We start from the raw sequence: 22,265 nt of genomic DNA, 5'->3' as shown, positions 1-22,265 counted from the left end.
AAATATTTAAATTAGTACTGCACTGCAGTACTGTATACCCAAATATGGAAGCTTTGGTTGGCAGTAGAGTTGCAGCATGTTTCAAATATTTAAATTAGTACTGCACAGCAGCATTGTGTATCCAAATATGGAAGCTTTGGTTGGCAGTAGAGATGCAGCTTGCTTCAGATATTTCATGTACCCTGGCCGGTAGGACAGCAAAACTACTGACATATAGTGATATACCGTGAATATGGTTGGCAGCCTTTGTAGAATACAACAACTATTCATAACAACTAAAGCAATATATTCAGGTTTAATTACTCTAGATACATGTACACTTAATTACAAATAATTTGCAAATATATCTATATTCGCAATACTCATGATAATTGTATAAACGTTACAAAACTTTCAGGTTATTTCAGTTACTACAGTTATTACAGTTAATTTATCTATAGTATAAGCAGTAATTTATAATGTGTAATAGTCAGTATATACACAAGCCTTATGAACTTTCATTGCTGTGCTGCACAGTTATAGCTTTCCCGCTTTTGGTCCTTTGGTCAATTTCACCGCCACTACTTGGTGATGGTCCCCTTTTGTAGCGCAAGACTTCTCAGTTCTGCGCTGAAAAATCTGCAAACAAATTAATGAAAATAATATATCTAAATTAAAACATCATTAATTTTAAAAATGTTAGGTCTAAGGTGTTTCTTAAAATGAATGCAGGCCATTTAAAAATTGTATTTATACAGAGAGATAAAAAAATGAAAAAGACAGATGGAACTCTTTTATAAATGCATTGAAGGAGGTATAAAAAGCGTTAGATTTACATTTACATACACTACTGATATCCAGTGATACGACAGAAGAAACAGTCTTTTATAATTCCACAGATTCTTTAAAACCAATAGAATTTTAATAACTATAAAATAAAAGTTATGAGAAAAAAAATAAGGTGCACAATTTTAATATTTAAAATTAACAGGTCAAAACTTAAAAAACCCTGAAAAAAACTGTATTTTAAATAATTTATAACTTAACTTTGACTTGTACAATTTACAGAAAAATTGTGCATTGATATACAATTTGAAATGATTAATCTATTAACTTACTGCATTATAGAATGTCATTTTCTTTAATCCATTCTGCATGTTTCACATCCAGCTGTCTCGCAGGGCTTTTTGAGCCAGGTATTCTGCCCTTTAGCATTCACTTGTTCAACTGGCAAGTCCCTATGGATACAATTACATACTTTGCTACAGAAGCATAAAAAAATTTCAATTTGAATTAAGCCTTTGATACTAAGGATAAATTACAATTATTACTCAAATTCAATGTTATGGAATTTTTATTATCTTTTGTTAGAATAATATAACATCATATTAAAATAGCACTCATTATTTAGGCGATTTAATGACTCAACCCTCTTTTGATGCAAACTCAGATTTTTAACAAAGCTTAAATCTAATACAAATGTGAAATCATTTATTTTGCTTACCTTAAAACAATCGATATCGATCAGCATCAAGTGCATCTTCCTCATGATCATGCAGAGTCATTAGTTCTAAAGAAAAAAAGAAGAGAGAATGATTTTACTTATTGTGTTTACTTTCTTTTCTTTTTGTACACATGTATCCATCCATCTTTGTAGCTATAGTATATAACTTTGTAACTTTATACAATATAAAAGAATTTTACTGCCATAAATCTAACTTAAAAATTCAAAATCGCCATTTTGAAATATTAGACAAAAACTGTTCATTTGTTCCATTAAAGTAACTATATTTATCTCATATATACACTCAAGGTGATTTCAACATAAATATTTTACCTTTCTTCGCTACAACTGCTGCAACATTGTGATTTTTCAATGTTCCATAACACATGTTGAAGATCCGTCTGCTTCATTTAAAAGTGCGTAGTCATAGGCGGAAATGACGTTATAGAATCAAACAACACGGTGACAATATATTCTGATAAATTGGGACTTTTCGATTCGGTTTGATATGAACATATATAAAACATACAAAACATTATATAATTGATCATAATGAATTGATTCTTTTTAATTAGACCGAATTTAATGTACTAACGATGTCATTAATAAATATTCAGAATCGAATTGAAGGAACGTACGAGTTGTTTAGTACGCAGCTTACACAAGTCGTGTCCGTATAATTTTAACCCCTTCATGTTTTGAACCTGGTCTTTGAAAACTATCAAATAATTGGAACTCAAATAAATATAATATCGTACTTTGTTTCTTAAACTATGCACTAATTTTTGTAAGTAGTATCTTCATTTTAAATTTTACTTTAAATTTAAAAATTAAGTTTTTTCCATCTTAAAGATCGTATTCATTTTGTATTGGCGACGAATTGACTTGACACCTTATAAACAATGGCGGACTCTTCGAATAAGAGTGTAACTGCTGGAGTTTCAATCGCTTCTAAGCTATTGCATTCGCGACAGTGGTCATAGAAATATTCTCGAAACAGATTGATAACGTCTTTGAGATGAATTGTGTGCTACAGTGATGCCGTTCACTTATAAATAACATTTCGCGACGGAGTTCAAATTCTAACGGAATGCATCTTTCGATCTCGAAGGTTGTACATAAGCTACTGACTGACCATGTTTTTACTAACGTGTTAATATGAACTCAAAGATTTATAAAGATTTATTATTATTGAAACATCGATCATGTCTATTAGTATATTTTTTCAGTGTTGGAACAAACAGTTTTTTACACATGTATTTTGCATTTCCCACAAACCACCAGATCATAGTGCACATGAGTTGTAATATTTGCGGAATATGGTATACCTTCAGGATCTAAGTGATAAAGTTAATGCAGTACAAATGCAGTACATTTGATGCCTGTTTCGAAATGATAAAGATAATGCAGTACAAATGCAGCACCTTTGATGCCTGTATCTAAATGATAAAGATAATGCAGTACACCTATGGCAGTCATATGTGAATGATAATGATAAGGCAGCAGAAATGCAGTATACCTTTAATACCAGTATCTCTTAATAAAGATAAAGCAGTAGAAATGCAGCCTATTGGCAGTACAAAAGCAGCATATGTAATTGTGTGTCACTAACAGAAAGTTTTTGCAGCACGTTTTCAGTATATTTACAGTAGATTATCAGCATATACTGGTGCGCAGTACATAATGCTAATAAGTACTGCAAATATACTTCATTTTTGCAGTAGATATTAAGTATAATTGCAGCACTGTTGCAGCATATACTGCCTTTGCAGTATCTGCTGCAATTCTGTAAGGGAGATCATGATGGTTTTTCATTATCATCTGTGGAATTTTTTTTCATTCTGAGTAAAGGTCATCCTATAATATAATAATGTTTTATAATATGTTTTACGGTGCGACCGTTGGGGCGAGCACAGCATGTGATCAAACAATGAATTATAATAAATTAATAAAATAAAATTAACAACGTGAAATTTGAATGCCAAAAAATAAAACATACCTATTTTTCAGTAAATTTTCATTATTCATAGTTTATAAGATTTGTTATAATTTATTTATTTATATGTAGAACAATAGTTTAATCTCAGATACAATGTTGTTAAATAATAAAGATTTTAATATATAAATATTCATTGCACTGCATCTCCTCTTTTAAAGTGATTGTGATTATGATTGATTGATTGATTTCCCCCTTTTTTTTTTTGCAGTAGACATTTTTTCTTAAACTTACATATAAAACTTGACTCATCATAGAGCTCCCCCCATGCTAATTTTTTTTTTCATTTTTGTCAATTTATACATAGAAAATCGACTTACCATGGATTTGCCCCTCCACTTAAAAAAAAAATAATTAATGTTTAATTTTATTTTTAGTTTACGCTTAAAAATATTTGCTTATCATGTTAAAAGAACATGGTGTTGTCCCCCCCCCCCCCCCCCCCTGCATGTAATAAATGGAAGTGATTGAACTGCTAAAGAGCTGAAGGATTAGAATTTTCATGATTTATTTTTCTTTTTGCTTGCAAAGATTTTTTGGATGAGGCTGCCATCCACCCACCCACCCCTTTTAAAAAAAGGCGCTGCTACGTATAACGTTACGTTTCAGGAAATTACCGTAATTATAGTGAATAAAATATTTGTGAGCATTCATCCAAATAAGTGCAATTTACAACTGTTTCCTGTATCTGAAGAAATGTCCTTATTCGTCAGCTGTTCTTTATCTTAGCCTTTGCAAGATTTTGAGAGGATTTTGGTCATTTCAGCAGATTTACAAAACTTCAATTAGAGTAATTTCCCCTTATCAGTGCTTATTGTGACGTCAAAGCTGACGTTGGTTAAGTGTCGTCTTACTCTTTAAAATTCCCTTGAGAAATAAAAGTATGCGAAGTATACTGTTTTATTTACTTAAAAAGCATGATGTTCTTAAAATTACACATCTTATAAGCTTTTCAAAGGTTTTACTTCGATTCTCGGGAGAACGTGATGTTGGAACGTGAGGTTGGAAACCATTGGTACTATGAATTGTGGGTCAAAATTTACTGACTCCGAAAAAATATATCGGATCAATGTGTAAACGTTTGTGACGTCACACGATTATTTTTGATTGAAAGTATACTGAGGTGAACTTTAGAGGTAACATTGACTGTATGTCGCTTACATCGTTATTGTTTTTACTGTCTAAATTTGTCTTGCTGATTCTCGTGAGAGTGTGAAGTGATAAAAATTGCCATGATTACAGGGAACTACTGGGACGATTAAAACGATGCATTACTGGTCCGATTTACTGACGCCAAAAAAATCCGTTGAATGAATGTGCAACTAGTCCGAATTTTCTATTCACACACGCCTTGCCGGTAGAGCTCGCTTTGCGCCGGCGCTGCGCGCCGGCGAGCTGCGCTCGCTATTAACAGCGCCTTATCTTTCCACTTATTGCTTAGCCAAAATTCAAATGTTGGGATACAAGCGAGATACAGCTAAAACAGAGAACAGCTGCATGAAACTACCAGCTTATAAACGCTTCTGTGTAGTCACTCATATTAAACTGATTAGGACCTAAACACTACAGTAACTGATTCATTCACCACTTGTACTATGCGCGCACGTCGATAGGTCAATCTGAGGTCAGGGGTAAAACAATCGTGGCGCTGCAGTGTAAACAACGCAAGATGGAAGGTGCGTGATGCCTGGTTAAGGCTTATGAGATATAAGACATATATTACCATAAAATCTGGCTACATTGATTTTCACAGCATTAACTTAATTTAAGAAGAAGAGATTCTTAATCAAGGTTTAAGGGGGGGGGGGGGTAAAAGCTACTTATATGATATGAGATTTTAATTCAGGTTGAATATTCTGCAATGAGGTAAAAGTTATTTACAAGTATTTTTTTTTTTTGCTTTTTTACTGAGGCATATTATTTGTACATTGAAGATTTATGATAATTGACCATGTTTTCTGATACTGTATGTATAAAAGTTGATACACATAATTATGAAACACCTCCATCTCCATCCCTCACACAAATTTAGAAATACACATTGTTTTAAGTCTGGTGATTACTTCATTTAAATATGGTTGACCCATCAGACCTTAATGTTAATGTTTAAACATGCATGATGTTATAGTATGTATATTTATTCATTCTACAATTTTGTTGCTGCTGAAGTACATGTCTTTTGAATTTGGAAAGCTTCACCATTTAAAACACCATATCATGGATTGTTATGCTTCTTATTAATGTATGTTGAGCACCATGCAAGTGCAATGTTATTCACATTCACATTGAACAGTTCAACAGTAGTAGCTGGTTCACTGTATGTGTCTCTTCCTACAATTGTCTTCCTAAAATTCAACCAAATTATAACTGAGTTTGTGAATACCAGTATTATATTTTTTTCCAGATTACTGCAATCAAATTCAACTTGCTACATGATATACTTCAACTATGATGTCATCAGCGACTACATACATGTAGTCGCTGATGACATCATAGTTGAAGTATACAAAGTATAATTGAAAACAAACAATGATGAAAGAACTAAATATTAAAGATCTCAATAGAATTTTGAGGGAGAATGGTGTCAATGTTAAATATCTTTCTGTTAAATCAAAAATATTAAAACTCTGTAGTATTTTAAAAATTCCCATATAAGGAAATGATGCAAGTTCTGATATAGTTAGAATAATAAATAATGCCAAGTCTGGATGGACTAAAGATATTAGACAAAATACCCTCTATCACAATAGACAAAGTAAAAAATCATTTAATACTGAATGAACAGGCTGACATTGAACAAAAAGAGGGTGCATGTAAAAAAGTTTACAGACACCTTATTGTTGATATAAAGCGTCTAGAAGCTATGACTTGTACGCCACTGGAAATATCCATTCTTTTGAGTACAGTTCTTTTGAAGAACAAAGCAGTGTGTGTTTGTTAAGGTGCAAGTCTAATGCCTCATGGACAACTGGAAAGATTTATGAAACAAGTGTCGTGCTAGATAAAGTAACTGGAGATCCAGTCGGTGCATATACTGTCTCTATGTTGGAGGGTAAGTTGCATGGTTTTGAGAACTGAAATGTGATATTCTTTATTTAAACTTATTTGAAAAGATTTAAATCATTACCAGGTAAAACACTTTTTAAATATTCTTGTTAAATAAAAAATATCTATCTTTCCTGTTGGATAACTAAATGAATCAATTATCAGTGCTGCAGCAGCATGCAGTCACACAGCTGGAATGCAGTGAGTGAGTGTCTGGAGTATCTGAGTTCATATGCCATGGGTTTCAAGAATTACCAGATGGTCCAGCAACACAGAAAAATTGGCTTACTGGATTAATCCACGGGTAAATAGATAATATGGATCGCCTGGATCTTTATCATGTTTTTAGCTCACTTGAGCTGAAAGCTGAAAGCTCAAGTGAGCTTTTCTAATCATAATTTGTCCATTGTCTGTCGTCGTTGGCATTGGCGTTGTTGTTGTAGTAAACTTTTAACATTTTCATCTTATTCTTCAAATCCACTGGGCAGATTTCAACCAAACTTGGCACAAAGCATAACTAGAGGAATGGAATTCAAGTTAAAATGAAGGGCCACGCCCTCTTTAAAGGGGAGATAATTTAGAATTATTGAAAATTTGCTGGTATTTTTCAAAGATCTTTTTCTCAGAAACTATTAGGCCAGAAAAGCTGTAACTTGTATGGAAGCATCCTCAGGTAGTGTAGATTCAAGTTTGTTTAATCATAGTCCCATGGGGTAGGGTTGGGCCACAATTGGGGAAAGGATGTTTACATAAGAATGTATAAAGAAAATCTTTAAAAATCTTCTTCTCAAAAACTATTTGGCCAGAAAAGCTTAAATTTGTGTGGAGGCATCCTCAGATAGTGTAGGTTCAAAATTGCTAAATCATATTGCCTGGGGGTAGGGTGAGGCCACAATGTAGGGATCAAGTTTTACAAAGGAATATATAGAGAAATCTTTAAAAAGCAGTAACTTTTGTGAAAGCACAGGTTGTGCAGATTAAAGTTTGATGAAACCATGATTACCTAGAGAAAAGTGGGGCCACAAAATGGGGGGGGGGGGGGTATAATGGAATAGAGAAAAAATCTTCTTACTGGTACAACACCAAAAGGGGCCTGGTATTTAATAAAAAAAATATGTGGATAAAAATTGTAGATTTTAATTTTTTTAGCAAGATACACTGTACTTAGTTGTCAAGATATTTTGATTTTGATACTGTAATGCTAATTTGATCAGAGTTAAGGCAATTGTTGCTCAAGTGAGCGATATGGCCCCTGGGCCTCTTGTTAGCTCACCTGAGCTGAAAGCTCAAGTAAGCTATTCTGATCACATTTTGTCTGTCGTCCGTCTGTCTGTCTGTACGTCTGTCCGTAAACTTTTCACACCTTCAACATCTTCTCAACTACAGTAAAACTCGTTTAGTACGAACCCGGATATTGCGAATTCACGGATATAGCGAAGTCATCTTGGATCCCCAGCTATGTAAATTTAATGAATTTCTTATAGTGTTATAACGAATAACGGATATAACGAAGTAATTTCTTAGGTCCCAGTGACTTCGTTATAACCGAGTTTTGCTGTACTTGGCCAATTTCAACCAAACTTGGTACAAATCATCCTTAGGCAAAGGGGATTCAAAGTTGTGAAAATTAAGGGCCACACACGTTTTCAAGGGAAGATAATTAGAAATTAATGAAAAATTTCGAGAAATTTTCAAAAATCTTCTTCTCAAGAAACAGAAATCCAGGAAAGCTAAAACTTGTGTGGAAGCATCCTCAGGTAGTGTAGATTCAAAGTTGTGAAAATCATGACCCCGATCGTAGGGTGGGGCCACAATGGGGGTCCAAGTTTTACATAGAAATATATAGAGTAAATCTTTAAAAATCTTCTTCTCAAAAACTAATCAGCCAGGAAAGCTGAAACATGTGTGGAAGCATCCTCAGGTAGTGTAGATTCAAAGTTGTGAAAATCATGACCTGTGGGGGTAGGGTGGGGCCACAATGGGGGCTCGAAGTTTTACTTAGGAATATATAGAGTAAATCTTTAAAGATCTTCTTCTCAGAAACTAATCAGCCAGGAAAGCTGAATCTTGTGTGGAAGCATCCTCAGGTAGTGTAGATTCAAAGTTGTGAAAATCATGACCCCTGGGGGTAGGGCGGGTCCACAATGGGGATCCAAGTTTTACATAGGAACATAAAGAGTAAATCTTAAAAAAATCTTCTCAGAAACTAATCAGCCAGGAAAGCTGAAACTTGTGTGGAAGCATCCTCAGGTAGTGTAGATTCAAAGTTGTGAAAATCATGACCCCTGGATATAGGGTGGGGCCACAATTGGGGGGGGGGGGTGAGTTTTACATAGGAATATATAGAGTAAATCTATAAAAATCTTCTTCTCAGAAACGAATCGGCCAGGAAAGCTGTAACCTGTGTGGAAGCATCCTCAGGTAGTGTAGATTCAAAGTTGTAAAAAATCATGACCTCCAGGGGTAGGGTGGGACCTCAATGGGGGTTCAAAGTTTTACATAGGAATATATAGAGTATATCTTTAAAAATCTTCTTCTCAGAAACTCATCAGCCAGGAAAGCTGAAACTTGTGTGGAAGCATCCTCAGGTAGTGAAGATTCAAAGTTGTGAAAATCATGACCCCTGGATATAGGGTGGGGCCACAATGGGGGGGGGGTTCGAAGTTTTACATAGAAATATATAGAGTAAATCTATAAAAATCTTCTTCTCAAAAACTAATCAGCCAGGAAAGCGGACACTTGTGTGGAAGCATCCTCAGGTAGTGTAGATTCAAAGTTGTGAAAATCATGACCCTTGGGGGTAGGGTGGGGCCACAATGGGGGGGGGGGAGTCAAAGTTTTACATAGGAATATATAGAGTAAATCTTTAAAAATGTTCATCTCAGAAACTAATCAGCCAGGAAAATTCAAACTTGTGTGGAAGCATCGTCAAGAGGTGTAGATTCAAAGTTGTGAAAAACATGACCCCTGGATATAGGGTGGGGCCACAATGGGGGTCCTAGTTTTACATAGGAATATATAGAGTAAATCTTAAAATAATCATCTCAGAAACTAATCAGCCAGGAAAGCTCAAACTTGTGTGGAAGCATCCTCAGGTAGTGTAGATTCAAAGTTGTGAAAATCATGACCCCTGGATATAGGGTGGGGCCACAATGGGGGCTCGAAGTTTTAAATGAGAATATATAGAGTAAATCTTTAAAAATCTTCTTCTCAGAAACTAATCAGCCAGAAAAGCTGAATCTTGTTTAGAAGCATCCTCAGGTAGTAGTGTAGATTCAAAGTTGTGAAAATCATGACCATCAGGGGTAGGGTGGGGCCACAATGGGGGGTCGAAGTTTTACATAGGAATATATAGAGTAAATCTTTAAAAAGTTCATCTCAGAAACTAATCAGCCAAGAAAGCTGACACTTGTGTGGAAGCATCCTCAGGTAGTGTAGATTCAAAGTTGTGAAAATCATGAACCTCGGGGGTAGGGCGGGTCCACAATGGGGGTCCATGTTTACATGAGAATATATAGAGTAAATCTATAAAGATCTTCTTCTCAGAAACTAATCAGCCAGAAAAGCTGAATCTTGTTTGGAAGCATCCTCAGGTAGTGTAGATTCAAAGTTGTGAAAATCATGATCCTTGGGGGTAGGGTGGGGCCACAATGGGGGGTCGAAGTTTTACATAGGAATATAAAGAGTAAATTTTTAAAAAATCTTTTTCTCAGACACTTATCAGCCAGGAAAGCTGAATCTTGTGTGGAAGCATCCTCAGGTAGTGTAGATTCAAAGTTGTGAAAATCATGACCCCTTGGGGTAGGGCGGGTCCACAATGGGGGACCAAGTTCTACATAGGAATATATTTAAAAAATCTTCTCAGAAACTAATCAGCCAGGAAAATTGAAACTTGTGTGTAAGCATCCTCAAGAAGTGTAGATTCAAAGTTGTGAAAAACATGACCCCTGGATATACGGTGGAGCCACAATGGGGGTCCAAGTTTTACATAGAAATATATAGAGTAAATCTTTAAAATCTTCTTCTCAGAAACTATTTGGCCAGGAAAGCTGAAACTTGTGTGGAAGCATCCTCAGGTAGTGTAGATTCAAAGTTGTGAAAAACATGACCCCTGGATATACGGTGGGGCCACAATGGGGGTCCAAGTTTTACATAGAAATATATAGAGTAAATCTTTAAAATCTTTTTCTCAGACACTAATCAGCCAGGAAAGCTGAATCTTGTGTGGAAGCATCCTCAGGTAGTGTAGATTCAAAGTTGTGAAAATCATGACCCCATGGGGTAGGGCGGGTCCAAAATGGGGGTCCAAGTTTTACATAGGAATATATAGAGTAAATCTTTAAAAATCATCTTCTTAGTAACTAATCAGCCAGGAAAATTGAAACTTGTGTGGAAGCATCCTCAAGAGGTGTAAATTCAAAGTTGTGAAAAACATGACCCCTGGATATAGGGTGGGGCCACAATGGGGGACCAAGTTTTACATAGGAATATATAGAGTAAATCTTAAAATAATCATCTCAGAAACTAATCAGCCAGGAAAGCTCAAACATGTGTGGAAGCATCCTCAGGTAGTGTAGATTCAAAGTTGTGAAAATCATGACCCCTGGATATAGGGTGGGGCCACAATGGGGGCTCGAAGTTTTAAATGAGAATATATAGAGTAAATCTTTAAAAATCTTCTTCTCAGAAACTAATCAGCCAGAAAAGCTGAATCTTGTTTGGAAGCATCCTCAGGTAGTGTAGATTCAAATTTGTGAAAATCATGACCATCGGGGATAGGGTGGGGCCACAATGGGGGGTCGAAGTTTTACATAGGAATATATAGAGTGAATCTTTAAAAATCTTTTTCTCAGGAAAGCTGACACTTGTGTGGAAGCATCCTCAGGTAGTGTAGATTCAAAGTTGTGAAAATCATGACCCCTTGGGGTAGGGCGGGTCCACAATGGGGGTCCAAGTTCTACATAGGAATATTTAACAAATCTTCTCAGTAACTAATCAGCCAGGAAAATTGAAACTTGTGTGGAAGCATCCTCAAGAAGTGTAGATTCAAAGTTGTGAAAAACATGACCCCTGGATATACGGTGGGGCCACAATGGGGGTCCAAGTTTTACATAGAAATATATAGAGTAAATCTTTAAAATCTTCTTCTCAGAAACTATTTGGCCAGGAAAGCTGAAACTTGTGTGGAAGCATCCTCAGGTAGTGTAGATTCAAAGTTGTGAAATTCATGACCCCTGGGGGTAGGGTGGGGCCACAATGGAGGGGTCGAAATTTTACATAGGAATATAAAGAGTATATTTTTAAAAAATCTTTTTCTCAGGAAAGCGGACACTTGTGTGGAAGCATCTTCAGGTAGTGTTGATTCAAAGTTGTGAAAATCATGACCCCCTGGGGTAGGGCGGGTCCACAATGGGGGTCCAAGTTTTACAAAGGAACTTATAGAGTAAATATTTAAAAAAATCTTCTCAGAAACTAATCAGCCAGGAAAGCTGAAACTTGTATGGAAGCATCCTCAGGTAGTGTAGATTCAAAGTTGTGAAAATCATGACCCCTGGATATAGGGTGGGGCCACAATGGGAGCTCGAAGTTTTACATAGGAATATATAGAGTAAATCTTTAAAAATCTTCTTCTCAGAAACTAATCAGCCAGGAAAGCTGAATCTTGTGTGGAAGCATCCTCAGGTAGTGTAGATTCAAAGTTGTGAAAATCATGATCCTCGGGGGTAGGGTGGGGCCACTATGGGGGGGGTCGAAGTTTTACATAGGAATATAAAGAGTAAATCTTTAAACATGTTCTTCTCAGAAACTATTCGGCCAGGAAAGCTAAATCTTGTGTGGAAGCATCCTCAGGTAGTGTAGATTCAAAGTTGTGAAATTCATGCCCCCTGGGGGTTTTTTAATAGGAAACAGTTGTAACTTGCTCTCATTTGGATGAATGCTCACATTTATTTTATTCACTATATATTTACAGTAATTAATTTCCAGGAACGTTTTTTAAAAGGGGGCGCGGCAGCATCATTCAAAAAATATTTACAAGTAAAATGAAATTCTAATCCGGTTGAGGAATGGTGAGTGCGTAGTATGCATTTAGCTCTTTAACTGCTCAATGGTATCTTCATTTTCACATTTATTACATCCTCCCGGGGGGGGGGGGGGGTCCAAAACCGATTTTTCTTATATGATCAGCAATTATTTTTTTTAATACGTAAATTATATTTTTTTAAAACGGGGGGGGGGGGGGGGGGGCTCCATGATAAGTCAATTTTTTATATGTAAGTTTAAGAAAAATGTCTGCTGCAAGAAAAGAGGAAATAAACTGCAATAAACATTATGTTAAAATCGTTATAATTTAACAACATTGTAAAAAGTGAGATAAATTCTATTTAAATAAATAAACAATCTTATAAATTATGAATTATGAAAATTTACAAGAAAAAATAGGCATGTTTATATCTTATTTTGCATTCAAATTCATTTACGTTACGTTGATACTTTTATTTTTATTGATGTATCATAATTCATTATTTGATCAAATGCTGCGCTCGCCCCAACGGTCGCACCGTAAAACATATTAAACTTAAGAATATCCAGGGGGAAAATGGATTTTTTTATACAGGATCTACATGTATAATTGTACATTGTCCAGAGTGTTTAAGCTGATTTTATCATACCTATTGTTCCTCAGGTGAGCGATGTGGCCCATGGGCCTCTTGTTAATTAATTACACTGCGATATTTTTTGGCATTCCAGAGGCTTTTTGTAAAATAAAACTTTCATATTGCTGCTGTGTCTTCTGCATGACGCTCTGTTGAAAATATCTTGGTTTAATAACCATGACGACCTCTATTAAACATGTACGAGTGAGTCTGTTAGAAAAGAAACATAAGAATATCCTGGGGGAACATGGATTTTATTTATACAGGATCTACATGTATTATTTTACATTGTCCAGATGGTTTGTATTATGACCCATTAAGCTGATTTTATCATACCTATTGTTCCTCAGGTGAGCGATGTGGCCCGTGGGCCTCTTGTTTTTTGTTCCAGACTTTCGTTTTGATTCATTATTTTTCATTTTTTAGCCCACCTGAGCTGAAAGATCACAGTGACTTTGCTTTTCTGATCACATTTTGTGTGTTGTTCATCTGTCCATCTGTCTGTCTGTCCACCTGTCTGTTAACTTTTCACATTTATAACATCTTCTCGGGAATCCTGAGGCAATATCAACCAAAATCGGCACAAAGCATATAGGCAAAAGGGGATTCAAAGTTGTGAAAATTAAGGACCATGCCCTTTTAAAAAAATTTCTTCTCAAGAACCATTTGGCCAGGAATGCGAAAACTTATGTGGAAGCATCCTCGTGTAGGGTAGGTTCAAAGTTGTGGAAATTATGACCCCCAGGGGTACGGTGGGTCCACAATGGAGGGTCATATTTTACCTACGAATATATAGAGTGAATTAAAAAAAAATACAAAGGAATACTTTTTAAAAATTAACAAAAACTAAAATGTTATAATTATATGGTTTTACTTATATGCAAGAATTATGACGTCGCTGATTCTTTAAAATTGTTTAGACTTTGGCCTCTAGAAGATTCTTAGGCCTAACAAGGGGTTCGGAGTTTGATGTAGGTTTATATCCTAAATATAAACAATTGTTTAGGATCTTTTTAAGAAATACAATGCTCAACATGTGATATGAGTATAAAATCATCATGTTAGAAAATGGAGTTGCAATTGATTATAAATATAATAATATCAAGGGGGAAATGGATTTTTATTTATACAGGATCTATGTGTATTATACTACATTGTCCAGATATTTTGTATTTTGATGCTATTTAGCTGATTTTACCATGCCTAGTGTTGCTCAGGTGAGCAAAGTGGCCCATGGGCCTTTTGTTAATGCTAACCAACAGTGAGTTTTTTCAGCTGTGCTGAAATAACCAGACAACTTGTATGAAAACATCATGGCTGTGCCATTTGAAGCAATTAGCTGGGCTGATAGCATGCAACATAATGGGATCAGTGTTTTGTCAATTCTGTTATATACATGTATTTGTTTTGACATCATACAGCTGCTGTTAAATTGCTCAAATTCAATGTTGTAAAATATATCTAGTGCACTAAAAGGAATTTAATCAATAATTTGAATCAGGTATGTGGAATAGCCAAGGTAAGTACATTTTTATACATGGAATTTATTAAATGAGTATGTTGTGAGAAAATTATAAACATTTAAAAAGTTAATAATGTACTGAACCATTATTTTTAACATAATGCTAAAAGCGTGCCGGTTCATGTTTTGTCAGTTATTTTAGTATATACATTAAATATATGCATGCATTTACAAGCAGTAATCATCTGTTAGAGATTTACAATATACATGTACTCCTGGATAAAAATTGTGAGTTTTTTAAGTTGATTATTCGGACTTTTCAGAATCATCATTCAAACCCAAACAATTTCATGACTTAGCAATTCACAATAACAAAAATCAACAAGGCACCGAGAAAGAAGAAAGTAAGAGAATTTGAGCATGATCCTCGACATTCCAATGACCAGAATTTCTTGCATTTTCAAGATTACCTACAATTTTTTCTTCTTTAAGAGAGTGTAAACCAAATGCCCCGATTAACAGGCTATATCAACCCTCTAAATTCAGACCCCCAGAAAACAGGGTTTTTTTTTTTACATTTTAAGAACACTCTGGTCAGCCTTTTCCAGATATGTATACTATGAAAGAATTCAGTGATGCCATGGTTCCAACAAGAGAGGAAATAGCCACTGAAATGGACAATTTTCCAGAAGAACCATCTCTACCTGGAACAGTCATACAATTTAGTTGAATACAGATAGTTTGACAACTTTAATTGAGATTGTAAAGCGAACACCAGAGAAAATATGTGCCATTGTTCCATAGAAATAGCCACTGAAATGGACAATTTACCAGAAGAACTATCCCTATCTGGCACAGTCTGACAATTTAATAGAATACAGATAGCTTAATTGAACTTGTAAAGCCAACACAATATAACATCTGTGGCATTGAAGAAAGCATCAAAGGTCAGGCAAAAAAGGTTTTGTGGCATGACTACAGAAAAGGTATTATTACAGCATCAAATGTTAAAACTGTCATGGTAAGTCTAAAAGCTAGAAAAAACCCAAATATAAGCAGCCTTCTCAAGACATTTTATGAAAAAAATCATTGAAAGGAAACAACTCTACTGAGTGTGGCAAAAAATTTGAACCAGTAACACTGCAATTTGAAAAATAATGTCATGTAAACACAAAAGTGAGAGAATCATGATTATATTTTCATTGAGTTGGATATGTTTGAGCCTCACCAGATGGTGTACTTTGTTGTGATTGTTGCGGAAAATCCTTATATAAATAAAATATCCCTTTCACATTAGTTACAAGGAATTCCAATCATGACTTTGAGAAAACTCTCTTTTTGTAAAAATCGGGTGAAAAAATTACACTGGACAGTAACCGTAAGTATTACCTTCAAGTTTAGGTACAGATGAGTGTGATATATCGACAAAACCCATTTCGTTGTATGGTCCCTTGCTGATTCATGAAATCATTGAATTCTAGGGCCACACATAATAAAATTGAATGTTTGTCCTAATGAGTCAGAGGCAGCTGCTGTCTCAGACTTGGATATCAAATGTGGGAACTGTTCAAGATCTTTATAGGAAGAAAAGGATGCAAACATTCTATGCAAATGTAATTGTGGATCTTGTAAATGGTATCATTAGTCATGTGTGTACTATGATCCAACTGAGTATGAAGATCTAGATTGTCAATTGTGAAAAGGTTGACATAATATTTTTAAAGTCAGACGTTAAAAGTTTCCTTGAAAATTAATTCTTAAGTTTTCTTGGTTCTTGAAATTTTGAATTATGAAAATCTCCCCAAACCTTATTATACCCCCTTAAACAAAGTTTGGGGATTAGGTATATAGAAATCACCTTGTCCGTACGTCCATCCGTTTGTCTGTTCATCTGTCTGTGCAAAATTTGTGTCCGGTTCATATCTTTCTTATGGAGAAACATTGAAAGTTCTGACTTCACACAAAGAATGCTTATGACCTGGGGGTGTATCATGACCTTGACCCAAGGTCATTTGGACAATGTCGCTGGCAAAAAAAAGATGCAACATTTGTGTCCGGTCCATATCTTTTTTATGGAGAAACATAGGAAATTTTGACTTCACAAAAAGACTGCTTATGACAGGAGACCTTGACTCAATTTCATTCGGGTCACTGACAGGAAAAGTATAAAAATTTGTCCGGTTTATATCTTTTTTATGTAGAAACATTAGAAGTTCTTAATTCACACAATGATTTCTTATGACCTAAAAATGTGTCATCACCTTGACCTATTGTCATTTGGGTAAGTTCAATGTCATTGTTTAGAAAATTCTCAATTCCTGTCTGTGTCATTTCTTGTATTAATGGAAATGATTAGAAGATAAAATTTGACACAAAGCTTGCTTATGTCAGGCCACATAAAATTGATTGTTTGATTCTCATCCCACCCATCCCCCTGAAAACGACTCGCTCCGATGTATTCCATCTTGTTTGAAAAGAAATTGTGTAGAAAAAAAAATCAGAAAAAATCGGGCTCACTATACCAAAAGTTCAAAACATTAAATGGCTGTCTGACATGTGGATTACCGTTTGATTCCAGTCATGCTTGTTATCATAAGGATACAAATGTCTTCATGCATGAACAGTTAAGTTTAAATAAAATGGAATTTAAAAAACAGAAATTGGTTTGTGTAATTTTATTAGAATTAACAATTTTGCAAAAAAAAGAACAGTCGTTATTGGTAAAACATGGACGGTAAAATAAATAGTCTCCATCATTTTTATAATAGGAAATACTTGAGTTATGATTTTTTATTCTTAGCGGGGATTGGGGGTTGGGGGTATTATTTGTGAGCTTGTTCACAGTACCTCTAGTTGAAACATATTTTTATTAAATTATTATTTAATTGAATTTAATACAGGGTACATATATAATTTAATGGTGTGTATATTTAGCAAAACTTTTCAACTGCATACTTTTGTATACATGTGACATTAGTTGAACTTGCATAACATATATCACTAATCTCAATTATATATCGGCATTATTTTTTAGTTTATAATCACCAGGCTTTAAGTAAGGACTCTGAAAATTAGCCAGATAGGCACAGGTTTTAAAATACTTTCTCATATACATCAGCTTGCGATAGTTCAAGTTCTTGTCTTAGAATGTTGAAAGACTTAATCCTCCGCATACAACGTTCCAAATAAACTCTTGCCCTTGAGATGACCTTTGACTTTGGTAGCTCATTTGCGGTACGTTTTTGTCTGCTTGCACCCTTAAAAGAAGGAATTAACTAATTTGATACCACAAGGGAGATCTTCTTCAATCATAAAGCCCCTGTCGACCATTACTTTTTGTCCTGGTATATCAAGGGAGTCAAGAAGGTCCAAGCTTTCTTGTGTTATCTGTTTGGCTGACTTTGTCTGACAACTTCCTATGATAAGCTCTGAAGATGTGTGTCACAGCTCCTGCGGGAATGATCTCGACGAGAACTTTTATTGTACAGTGGTGTTTATTATTACTGTGAGTCTGTTTATTGCACTCCCCAATGGATGGTGTTTCACTGAACAGTTCTTGTACAGTCCAAAATTACTCTCAGGTTTGGAAATGGTTAAAAGCAACGTGCAAGACCAACGTCTTCATCCGGCACTGCATTTTTATGTAAAGGTTCCAGTTCTATAGGTAGGCGATTGATCCAGTTAGTAAACTATCTGGAGAACTGACTGGAGCTCACACCAAAGCGAAGACTGCATTCTTCAAGGTAATGTCCTGTCTTTAAGCGATACAAAACACTGAAGAAGTCCTCTCGTAGACTGAGTTGCCTGATGACACCAGGCTTTTTCTTAACACCCTAGCCATCCAGATTTAATGGTCGGACATATGTTGTTCTTTTAATATGGAAGAACTGCATAAATGAAGCTTTTCGTTGTCAATAATGAGTTGAAAACATCAAGATCCAAGCCCGTGTAAAAAATAGTTAACTGGTTTTTTTTGGCTGTATGACTTTCATATTGAAGATCTGATTTTTTGAGCACATTTTTTAGTAAAATTGAAGAGTCTCTTTAAACTGAATTGAAAAATTCAAAGGAATCTGGGTCTCTTGAAGTTAAATCCTCGAAATTGTACAAACTCTGCTTGTCAAAGAGTGTTCGTATATAGTAATGGCCATTCATCTCTGGTGCCTGTTAAATTAATAGAGTCAGTTATTAATTCCATAAAATACTGTGGAATCATTAGAATTCGTGGTGACTCAATTTTCGTGGTATTCGTGGGTAACCCTCGCCCATGAATTTACATCCTCAGCGAAAACTAATTATTAAAGATTTAGTTTACAAACTGTAACTGAAAACTGACGCATCTACGAAATTACATCCCCATGAATAAGCAAACAACCAACAATTCACGAAAATTGCCCCCCCCCCCCTCCCCCCCACGAAATTAAATTATTCCACAGTAACTCTTAAGATCAATTCTATGTAAGAATCAAAGATTTTTTAAAGGGTCTGACCACGCATAGTCACCAATTTTCCTTATATTTCATTTCATACGTGGACACATCGAGGTGTAAAACGCAAAAAACACTAAACGTTGGTTGCTAGGGGTAACTGTTGCCATAGTGACCGAGACTAAAGATGGAAAAACAGCAAAACTTACCTACTTTGAAGCCATATTAGGTTTTGCCCACTAATGAAAACTATCAAAGACATAAAACAGCATTATTCCTATTTTCAATTATTTAATTATATCAGAAAATTAATGGAGAAACCAATACCTATAAAAATGTTACCATGGAAGCCTTTACAAATTTTTGAAATAAGTTTTTTGCGGATTTTTAATAGGCTAAAATAGGAAACTGATTAATTTTTACCACCATATCAATGTTCATGCTATATATATTTTATTATGAAAATTGACAACCGTTGCTATGGCAACAAGGCCAAAAATAGGAAAAACTGAGAAATTGATGATGATTTTTATATGCTTTAATTGCCGATTTTAGAATTTTATTGCAATTGTTTTTGTTGGAACTTGTAAAAATATATCTCAATTTTCTTCAATTGTATACCACAAAAACCTTTGTTATGTAACACAGAAGTGTTGTTGCTATGGAAAATTAAGTTGCATAACACAGAAATTCTTAGTTTTAGAAAAGTCCATAGCAACGGCAGTTGTTTTTAGAAATTTTAGAAAATTTCAGATTTCTTTCAAGTATCATTAAAGTTAAGGAGATACTCTATTTTTTCTCACCATTTGATTTTTTATATTTATTCATTATAAGTGAATAATATCCATTCAAATACGCAACAATGTCAAGGCGTCCCGAGGCTAAAATACGGCTGGAAAACGATATTTTTTTAATCATTGTAAAAATACTTTGACCGGGAGTATTTCTTAAAATCTATGATACATTTATTGATACTGATGTTAACATTACATTTGATGCATTTTTTGACGTCATCTGTACTTTGTAATCACGTTAAAGCGAATCCTAATAATGCGTATGATCTAAAAAAAACTGCATCGGCGTAGGTGATTAATGACATTAAATCATACATATTTTTAATAAAAATCCTTTGTTAAGTCATATACTTTGAAGTTCTTGCTTGGGAAAGAAATAGATATTTCGTTTATGGGAGATATTGTTGAAACATTCCACAAAATCATCAAAATAATGCGCATTTTTACTAATCAAAAGCGATTTACAAAAAATTGGGGAAAATCCGTAGGTTTCCCAAGCACGATTTACATTAGTACTTATATTCTCTACCAATATTACGTAAAATATTCTAAAATTGTGTTGATCTTTCACCTGCGCCAAGCTGGTTTTACATGCATGGACATTTCTTCATTCGGTTGTTTACACGTAGCAGGGAGAGTCTCTAAACCACTAGTTTATAAATAGTCTTTTACTTAAAACGAAGCTTTAAAACTGCCGATTATTTGATACTGGGTTTTAATATGAATGAATTCTGTACGTCTCGCATTAACGGCAGCATCTATGTAAAGGAAATATGCGGTATTATACTGGTTTGATATAATTCACTGTTAACGTTAAAAACATTCCCTGAGAACTATCGACAGGACGGCAGATCGTGACGTCAAAGTTAATTATGACGTCATATCGTGTGAGGTACAGACAAGTGGCTTTCTAAATATCGCTGTAAAATCCATTGGGAAGCCTTAACATGCCTGCGTATGCTTAAAACTATTATAATTTTCCTTATTTTTAAGCTTGTTACCATAGCAACGGTTTTAAATTTTATTTAAATTCTTATTTTCACAATCATAATAGTGTTTACCAAAAAATCCAAGATATGCACTTTTTATTAAAATTAAATGAAGAAAAAAATTTTTAAAATTTCTGTTTGGTAACCACGAAAGCCATCTAAATATGCGTTCCTCCATGAATTTTTTTTCTTTCTTTTTAAAAATGACAACTATTTTTATTTATAATTTTAATTAAAATGCCATTTTTACATCTTTACTCTCAGTTACCATGGCAACGGGACCACATATCAACAAACAAATAGTGTTAGGCTTTTTTACATACCAAAGTTTATCAAACTGTCAAGTACATGTATGAAGAAAATCCGTGACTATGCGTATTACATTTAATTGATCTTAAATATATATGGTTAGAGTAAGTTAACAAAATGATACTGTATATTCTACACATACTGTGAAATAATTTAATTTTGTGGGTGCCAATTTTTGGTGATTGTGGGATTTTGCTTATTCGTGGGGAAGTAATTTCTTGAATGGGTCGGTTTTCAGTTTCAGTTGGAAAACTTAATCTTATCAACGGGTTTCGTTGAGGATGTAAATTTGTGGCTGAGGGCTGCTCACGAATACCACAAACATTAAGCCACCACGATTTTTACTGATCCCACAGTATATATATTTTTTTAAAATCTAGTGTGTTCTTTCAAATTACAAATTTTAAAATAAGAAAAATGTATATACCTTAACAGTTGTAGATGACTCTTGGACAGATTCATTATTGGCAGCTGTTGGACATTTTTCAGTCTCTGATGCAGTGTCGTCTGAAACTGAAAATATGTAAAGCATTTAATTTCTAATTCCCTGGAATATGTGTAGTAATCTATTATCAGTGGCTCCTTTAATTTTATCAATTACAAATGTGACAATAAGATCTAACAAATAACTGACTCTTACTGCTGAATATGCAAAACTGATTACCTGTGCTTTTAGAAAAGGAAAATTCAGTTCCTGATACTAGCTTTATCAAGTCTGATATGTCTATTTGGGGGCCCTCTCTTTCGTGTTCCTAATGCGAAAAACTAACAGAAAAAAAATGCAACATACTTAGATTGAAATATTTGAGTTCTTAATAATTGCATCGCACTGACCATTAAAAGTCCATGCAGTATATCAGTTCAGAAACACATATGATTCATGCAATTTTAATGAGAACTGTAGCACCACCTATGCCATGGGCTTTGGCAATAAAGTTTTCATCGATTATTCTTAAATGCATGTGACTGAAATTTTGTACACAGTAAACAAAAGTGCAAGATAACGTGTACAAAAATTATGCACAAGCCTATATCATGTTTACATTCCTTGATTGTACATGCATATGTATATAAAACCGACACATAATGACATTTTTATTAATT

The 22,265-nt window shown here is 34.6% G+C and overlaps 1 protein-coding gene and 1 long non-coding RNA gene across 2 annotated transcripts in view; both read right to left on the bottom strand.

Moving 5' to 3' along the window:
- The window catches only part of LOC105340291 (uncharacterized), a 754,579-nt gene that overhangs the window by 596,456 nt on the left and 135,858 nt on the right, over positions 1-22,265 (bottom strand). The gene's annotated exons all lie outside the window — the stretch shown is intronic.
- Positions 81-3,125, bottom strand: LOC136270760 (uncharacterized). The gene is made up of 4 exons (XR_010708627.1): positions 1,817-3,125; positions 1,484-1,549; positions 1,098-1,217; positions 81-618 (listed from the first exon to the last, which is right to left on the bottom strand). It is a non-coding gene; the product is annotated as an uncharacterized lncRNA (long non-coding RNA).

This window comes from Magallana gigas, chromosome 8 (assembly GCF_963853765.1).
Source record: "Magallana gigas chromosome 8, xbMagGiga1.1, whole genome shotgun sequence".
NCBI classification, from domain to species: domain Eukaryota; kingdom Metazoa; phylum Mollusca; class Bivalvia; order Ostreida; family Ostreidae; genus Magallana; species Magallana gigas.
This window is presented reverse-complemented; position numbering and strand designations above follow the sequence as displayed.